The sequence below is a fragment of the Pocillopora verrucosa genome, unplaced genomic scaffold, assembly GCF_036669915.1.
Source record: "Pocillopora verrucosa isolate sample1 unplaced genomic scaffold, ASM3666991v2 scaffold_56, whole genome shotgun sequence".
Lineage (NCBI taxonomy): Eukaryota > Metazoa > Cnidaria > Anthozoa > Scleractinia > Pocilloporidae > Pocillopora > Pocillopora verrucosa.
Genome location: NW_027078187.1, coordinates 12131 through 19630, shown reverse-complemented (window position 1 = coordinate 19630; position 7500 = coordinate 12131). Strand labels below are relative to the sequence as shown.

At 45.5% G+C, this 7500-nt stretch overlaps 2 non-coding genes and 1 pseudogene across 2 annotated transcripts; 2 read left to right on the top strand and 1 right to left on the bottom strand.

The window, feature by feature from the left end:
* Window positions 1-5313: 5313 nt before the first annotated feature.
* LOC136278798 (U2 spliceosomal RNA) lies at window positions 5314-5492 on the top strand (annotated as a pseudogene).
* Window positions 5493-5724: 232 nt separating this feature from the next.
* On the top strand, window positions 5725-5888 carry LOC136278788 (U1 spliceosomal RNA). Its single transcript, XR_010716556.1, has one exon. It is a non-coding gene; the product is annotated as a U1 spliceosomal RNA (small nuclear RNA).
* Window positions 5889-6871: 983 nt separating this feature from the next.
* LOC136278790 (5S ribosomal RNA) lies at window positions 6872-6990 on the bottom strand. Its single transcript, XR_010716558.1, has one exon. It is a non-coding gene; the product is annotated as a 5S ribosomal RNA (ribosomal RNA).
* Between the last annotated feature and the right edge of the window lie 510 nt (window positions 6991-7500).

The window sequence follows — 7500 nt, the reverse complement described above, 5'->3', positions numbered from 1 at the left end:
CCTTAAACTTTTTTCGCTTTGTGTGTAAAATAGTTAGTTTAGTGACATGGATGCATGCGAGAATATGGTACCTATGATTGAGGAGTCGAGTAATGAGATGCCTGTTGAGATGCCTGGTGATTCGAACAATGAGATGCATGATGATTTGAATAATGTGGTGCCCGAAACAAATGCAGAGAACACTGAAGACCGCCATGTCGTCAATGGCGACTCATATGCTTCACGGGCAGCGAGAACGGTAGCCCACGAGTACCCGTCGAGGCAGGAGAGGTTTAGATTCTCAGAGAATGTGATGCCGCAGCGGCCAAGGACTGCCTTTTTCACGCCCAGCAAAACGACGACGGCGAAGTCGGTTTTTGAAGCGCTAGAGAATGCTGACATTGACGCGACAGAAATAGCATGTTTACAAAGGAAAATGAATGGCGAGGTGACGGTCACTTTCAAGACCATTTCTGCAAAGGAGAAATTTCTCCGTTTGAATTCATTGCAGGTCGACGCCGAGCGTTTCGCCTTACAAGACGTTGACAAGCCACTTACTTTCCTAACGATATACGACGCCCCTTTTGAGCTGTCGGATCTGGCTATAATTAAACGCCTTGCACCTTATTGCGAAGTTCTACACTATCGTCGGGGCAAGCATTCGCTGGCCCCAAATATCTACAATGGCCTTCGACATTATCGTGTACGCATTTCAAAACCGATCCCCAGCTTCCTCCGGTTTGGTAAGTTCCAGGTGTTTGTAAAGCATAGTGGTCAGGTACCTACGTGTCGTAAGTGTAATCGTCCCGGTCACTTCAGTAATGTTTGTCCCAACCGTATCTGTTTTAATTGTGAGGGTCTCGGCCACGAGGCCCGCGATTGTCCTTGTCCTGTTTTGTGTTGTCTGTGTAAGGAGGAAGGGCACCTGGGGATCAATTGTGTACACTCTTGGTTCTCTCCTCCCGTTTCTCCAACTGACGAGCAGGACGATGTCGCGGTAGAATCCGACGACGATGATGGATTGAGCGATTGCTCTTATGGTCGTGGCGCAGATTATCTGCTTCCCGCTTCCCCTCTAATTTCTGAAACTCCTTCCCCCGTGCCTGTGGACGATACTTCTTCTGTTCCTGTTCTTTCTGACTCTAGTGATTCGCCTTTGCCTTCTTCTCCTGACTCTTCAATTCTCAACACCGATGGCCTCGTAAAATCTGCTCAATCTGTGCCCGACCCGCCGCGACATCGTATTCCTGCTCTTCTTTCTGACTCCCTTTCGGCCGCTACTAGACGTTCTTCTTCTCCTCTCTCTGCAAAATCAACGCCTTCTCTTCCCTCTGAACCTGTTCTTGATCCTTCTCCGTCGCCGCTCGACTGCTCGGAAGATGGCATGAACGCCACCATGGATTTAAAGAGGAAATCGGCGGATGCATCGCCGAAACGCACAAAGAAGGGCAAGAAAAAACCTCCACATAAGTGAGTTTAATTATGTTGCGTGAGTCTTTTTTTCCAAGAGTTTTCCTTTTAAGCTTTTAACTGTTAATGCAAGGGGTTTTGCTAGTCCCCTTACTCATAATTTTTTGTTTGATTCGATCGAATCTTCCAACTGTGATGTTTGTTTTGTTCAAGAAACCCTAGTCAGTTCTGAATCCACTATTAAATCCCTGTCTCGCAGATGGCTGGGCCGTTGTTTCTGGTCTCCAGCCTCTGGTAGACAGGGTGGTGTGGTTACTTTAATTTCGTCGAAATGTTCTGATGAGATTGTCTCTTGGAAAAAAGACTCACACGGTCGTATTGTCAGTATTTTGATCAGGAGCAACGGTGTAGAGGTGAATTTAGTTAATATTTACGCTCCCACTAATCTTGCAGAGCGAAAGATTTTCTTTGATTCTCTCCACGAATTTTTTATTCCTTCCGATGCAATCATCATCGGAGGGGACTTTAATTGTTACGATAACGTTCTCGATAAATTTGGTGGAAACGTTTCTATTCACAAAGAATACGAGTCTTTGAAAAATGATTTTGCTCTTGTTGATGTTTGGCGCAATTTGCATCCCGGCTCAAGGGAATTTACGTGGTTCAATTCGTCCTTGTCTATCGGGAGTAGACTTGACAAGTTTTTGGTTTCAAGGGAGTTGTTGTCACCCGGCGTGGAGTGCAACATCTCACCTTGTCCAATTTCCGATCACGATTTTGTTTCCTTCGTCTTTGACATTCCCACCGGGGTCAAACGTGGCCCGGGTGTGTGGAATTTTAATAATTCCCTTCTGAAAGATAAGGACTTTTGTACCACTATAGAAAAATTGATTGATTGTCATCTACGTTTTTTGCCCTCTTTCGCGAGCTTTCAGGATTGGTGGGAGTTCTTGAAACTGTCCATCAAAGAGGAATCGATCGCCTTTTCGCGTAATAAACGGAGGCGGTTGCGTAAAAAGCAGGTATATTTAACGAATAAGTTAATTCGTCTCCGTCAACGTTTAGTTGGTGGAGACAACACCGTCTCCGTTTTGATTTCTGACACGGAAAGCCAGTTGAAAGCCCTTCGCGTTAAAGAAATCGAGGGGATCATGATTCGGAGCCGCGCACAATGGCTGGAAGAAGGCGAGCGGCCTAGCCGTTACTTTTTTAACTTGCAGAGAATCAAAGCTCAGAGATCACACATCTCTTCAGTTTACGATCTAAATGGCACCGAAGTCTCCTCTCAGGAGGAGATCGAAAAAGCGCACGTTGATTTTTACTCGCGTCTTTTTTCCGAAGAGCCTGTTGACGCGACCTTGCAGGACGACCTTTTGTCCTCTCTGCCGCGTCAACTTTCTCCCGATCAAGCGTCGTCTTGCGAAGGCCAGATGACGCTTGATGAAATGACCCTTGCGTTAAAGAAAATGAACAGCAATAAGGCACCTGGCCCCGATGGCCTTTCTGTTGAATTTTATGTCAAATTCTGGGATCGGCTAGGTCCGCACCTGTGCCGTGTCCTTAATGCCTGTTATCGGGCTGGGGAGATGTGTGAGTCTATGAAGACAAGTAATACGCGTGTCATCTTTAAAAAAGGTGACCGTAAAGATCTGAAAAACTGGCGACCGATTTCTCTTTTGAATGTCGATTATAAAATTTGCTCCAAAGTTCTTTCTCTTCGTCTCTCTAAGGTTCTAGAATTTATCGTTGATCCTGATCAAACCTGTTCTGTGCCCGGACGTAAAATTACATCGAATTTGCACGTTCTTAGAGATGTGCTAGATCATATCGATCGTACTAATGAGACCGGTATTTTGATTAGCCTCGATCAAGAGAAAGCTTTCGATCGTGTCAATCGCACCTTTTTGTTAAATTTATTGTCTCGTTTCGGTTTTGGTCCATCCTTTTGTTTCTGGATCAATACCCTATATAATGGCGCTAACATGCGCATTATTGTGAACGAGTGGTTGTCAGACACGATACCTTTATCCCGCGGGGTGAGACAAGGAGATTCCCTGTCTCCCTTGTTGTACATTCTTTGTGTTGAAACTCTTGCGTGCAAAATCCGAAATAATCCAGATATCGAGGGCTTTCTCCTTCCGGGCGCACGAGGTTTATGTTATAAAGTGGGTGTTTATGCTGATGATACGACCTGTATTGTTAAATCCTATCGTTCCCTTCAATCTTTATTTAACATGATCAATGTGTATGAGGGTGGGTCTGGAGCTCGTCTCAACGTCGCAAAAACTGAGGCCATGTGGCTGGGAGCATGGCGTTCGCGCGGCGACCAGCCGCTTGGCCTCAAGTGGGTGACGAAAATGAAAATTTTAGGCGTTGTTTTTGGCCCCGACACCGATGCCGATAATTGGCGACCAAAGCTCGAGAAATTAGAGAAACATCTTAATCTCTGGAAATCTCGATCTCTCTCCCTTGTCGGTAAATCCCTCATAATCAATGTGTTGGGGATTAGTAAACTTTTGTATCTCTCTGCTGTGTTGTGTGTCCCTAAATGGGTGGTTTCGAAAATTAACAATTTAGTCTGGCCTTTTCTCTGGGGATCCCGCATTGAAACGGTTAGCCGGATGACTTGCCACCAGTCCCTCGGGAAGGGTGGTCTCGGCATTTTTAACTTTCAGACCAAAAGCGATTCTCTTAAGTTGGCGTCCCTCATTTCTATTCTCGATGATCGCGAGTCGAAGTCTTTTTTCCTAACCAAATATTTTCTAGGTTCTAGACTTGCTTCTTGCCGGCCGGAGTGGCGTTCTCTTCGTGACAACTCCACTCCGAGCACACAGAATTTGACACCCTATTATGAGAAATGCTTTTCGATTCTCGCCTCTCTTCGCGGGATCGTTTCCCACCAAGAGTGGCGAGATTTTGTTTTCTCTTCCAAGAAGTGCTATTTAGCTCTCTTGAGAGAGAATTCTGCCTCCCCGATTCTCCATCGCTTTTGGTCTGCCTTTCTTCCGATAGATTTTGATCTCGACCGTTTCTGGGTTTCTGTTAGGGATGATTTTTCCGAAAACTATAAAAACGATATACTTTGGTTAATTGTCCTCCGCGCTGTGAAGGTACGCGACTCCCTAAAAAATTGGGGGTATATCGACTCTGACAAATGCGCGTCCTGCTCCCGTAAAGAGACAATTGATCATTGTTTTCTTAACTGTGTTCGTGTGAAACGTGTGTGGTCGTTCTTCTCTCCTGTTCTCTCTTCTCTTCTTGGCTTTCCTTTCTTGCCATCGTGTACTCGTGTTTTCTTTTTCCGTTGGGCTCCCGTTAGCCCTAAAAAGGCTCAGTTAGCCCGCTTCTTAATCAAAACGATTCTGTACGGTGTCTGGAAGTTTCGCAATAAAGCTACCTTTCATAACGGAAATGACACTCCCGAGGGTATGATTCGTTATATCCTCGGTGATGTCAGGAACAGAGTAGCTTGTGATTTTTTTCGGCTTCCGTTTTCGGAGTTTAAGAATGTTTGGGAGGCTCCAGGTCTTTGCCGTTTCGATGGCGATTCTTATAAATTATTGATGTAAATATTTCTGTAAATAGTAATTAATTGACCTAGTAATAGTAACAACTTTTTAGGTTCATTAGTTAATTGATAGCTTAAGATTTATTTAGGTGCATTAGGTTAGGGTGTATTAGGTTAAGGAATGTCAATAATTAGCCTTAATTTATTTAGGTACATTAGGTATATTAGTGTAAGGAATAGTAATAATTAGTAATATTTAGTGTAAATACGGACTTTACATGGACCTCTTCTGGACTTTATTAGTGATTAATTAGTTTTGTTTGGACTTTGGAACTTTCTTTCGATTTATAATTAATAAGTAAGGGCCAAGCCCACGTGCGTTTCGCACTTTTATTCTGTATATAGATTTATTCTAAATAAATCAATTTCAAAACTTAAAAATCTGTTCTTATCAGCTTAATATCTGATACGCTGCTCATTGAGCAGCTCATATATTAAACTGATTTTTGGAACTGGGCTGTGGAAAAGAGGCTTGCCTCGTCCCAGCCACGGGTTGCCTCGGTATAGCACTACCTCCGAGTGCGGCCCACTTCCCTCTGGGGAAGACACATTCAATCCAAAACAAAGTCAACGGTATAGCATTCTTTTATGTTTACAGGAGCCCCGCCCGCCCTTAGAGGGGGAAGAGGTGAAAGAGGGATGATAATTCAGACAACAGACAATGGCAGGAACGGCCGCTGGCCTACGTTTTCTGAAGTGCGCAAAGCACTACCACAAGGACCTAGGGGTAAGTGGATTTTTTCACCGAGGGCAGACGCTGAAAAAGCATACTTACCTGACGCGGGAGGTACTGTGATCAAGGAGGCAGTCCTCTCAAGGCGAGGCCCTTTCATTGCACTTCGACTGGGTTGACCCTTGCGATTACCCCAAATGTGGGTAACTCGAGCGTATAATTTCTGGTAGTGGGGACCTGCGTTCGCGCTCGTCCCCGCAAAAGTCATCCAAACTATGTCTATATGGCCCTCTTACTGACTATCGAGGGTATTTTTGCTTTTGCAGTGGACCGGTAGACTTGCAAAGAAAGCAAAGGACGCACAACTGGCCAAGGTGTTGGCACGTTTGGAGGGGTAGAAGTGCATTGGAGAGACTGGAGGAAGGAAACAAGGTGAGTTTCGGGGCGGTGCGTAACTTTGCTGGCTGTTTTTGTTCAAGGCCTGTCTGCTCTATTGTGTGTAAAGTCCTGTTCGTTTGTATTTGCAGGTTGTGCGTGCCGTGCCGTGCTGTGCTATGCGCGCGAAGGGAAAGGAAATGAAAGGAAACCAAACGGCCGATCGACCGAGCGAGCGAGCATAGAAGGGCATTCGACTTGGACCGTGAGTACACTTTGAACCTTTTGAGCGGTTTTATTGTCACTGGAGCCGCTTTTAGAAATGCTATTGCTATCGTTAGTGTATCCTTTGTGCGAGCAAGCGAGTGAACGAATGAACGAGGGAAGGAAACAAACTAGCAGAGTAGTAAAAGTATCGAACCTTTTTCCCGATTCGTTTGCAGTCTGAATCCAACCATTGTCGACTTTCAGTGCCGTTTTTCGCGCGCCTCCTCTTGGAAGTGTGCGAGTGTTTTGCCACGTCACGATGGCTTAAAACTGCGTCTCAGAAGTGTGCGTTTTTTTCCTATTCATTTTTTCGTTCGTTATTTGGAATGATTTGATATCACAGAAGTAGAATTTGACATCATAAACTGTTCATCTCGCGCGTGCTCACTCGCTCGCGCGCGCTCTGTAAGAAAAGTCGATCGCACTAGAGTTTTCGCCATTAGCTGGCCGATTTTTGACAAAAAGGTGTTTTCCCCCCCTCGTTTTTTGCTTTGATTTTGTTCCTCACTCACCTACGGCTCTCTATGTGAAATTGTGGTGTATGGAGAGCTATTTATTGGGATAAAACGTTTAGAGATGTTCGCAAGACAAAAAATTGAAGCCTACAACACGGGGTATTCCCAGGCGGTCACCCATCCAAGTACTAACCCCGCCCGACAGGGCTTAACTTCGGTGATCGGACGAGAACCGGTGCTTTCCCTGTGGTATGGTCGTAGACGAGGAAATGGGGTCGAAATTCTGCTTGTTATCGGCCAGGTTCAGGCTGTAAAGCGGCCACATCCCTGAGTGTAGGCGAATTTGAAATTCTAAAGCCCTAGTTTCGTTACTCTAACCCTAAGAAATCGATACTCTAACCCTAAGAAATTGTTACCCTAACCCTAAGAAATGGTTACCCTAACCCCGAAGTCGTTACCTAACCCTAATGTATTTTCCTCAACCCAGTTAACACATTGAGGAGCATCGATTTGAAGCACTATTCCCTAGGGAGGGGAGGGAGGGGTCCCAAGAGACATAACGTGTCCTAAAAACCTATTATACAATGTTTTAGCTCCGTAGGTGCGTGTATCTGGCTTTAAAATCTTACAGTGAGGAGATACCAAACGGGTCAGCCTCTGGGACCGTCTGCGGGACTCGCAAGGGCTTGTGGGGGCGACCTGCTACTATCCACCATAAACCGTGGGAAGGATCCCTCGACCACCCCCCTCACCCAGGGCATGCTTCGGCATCG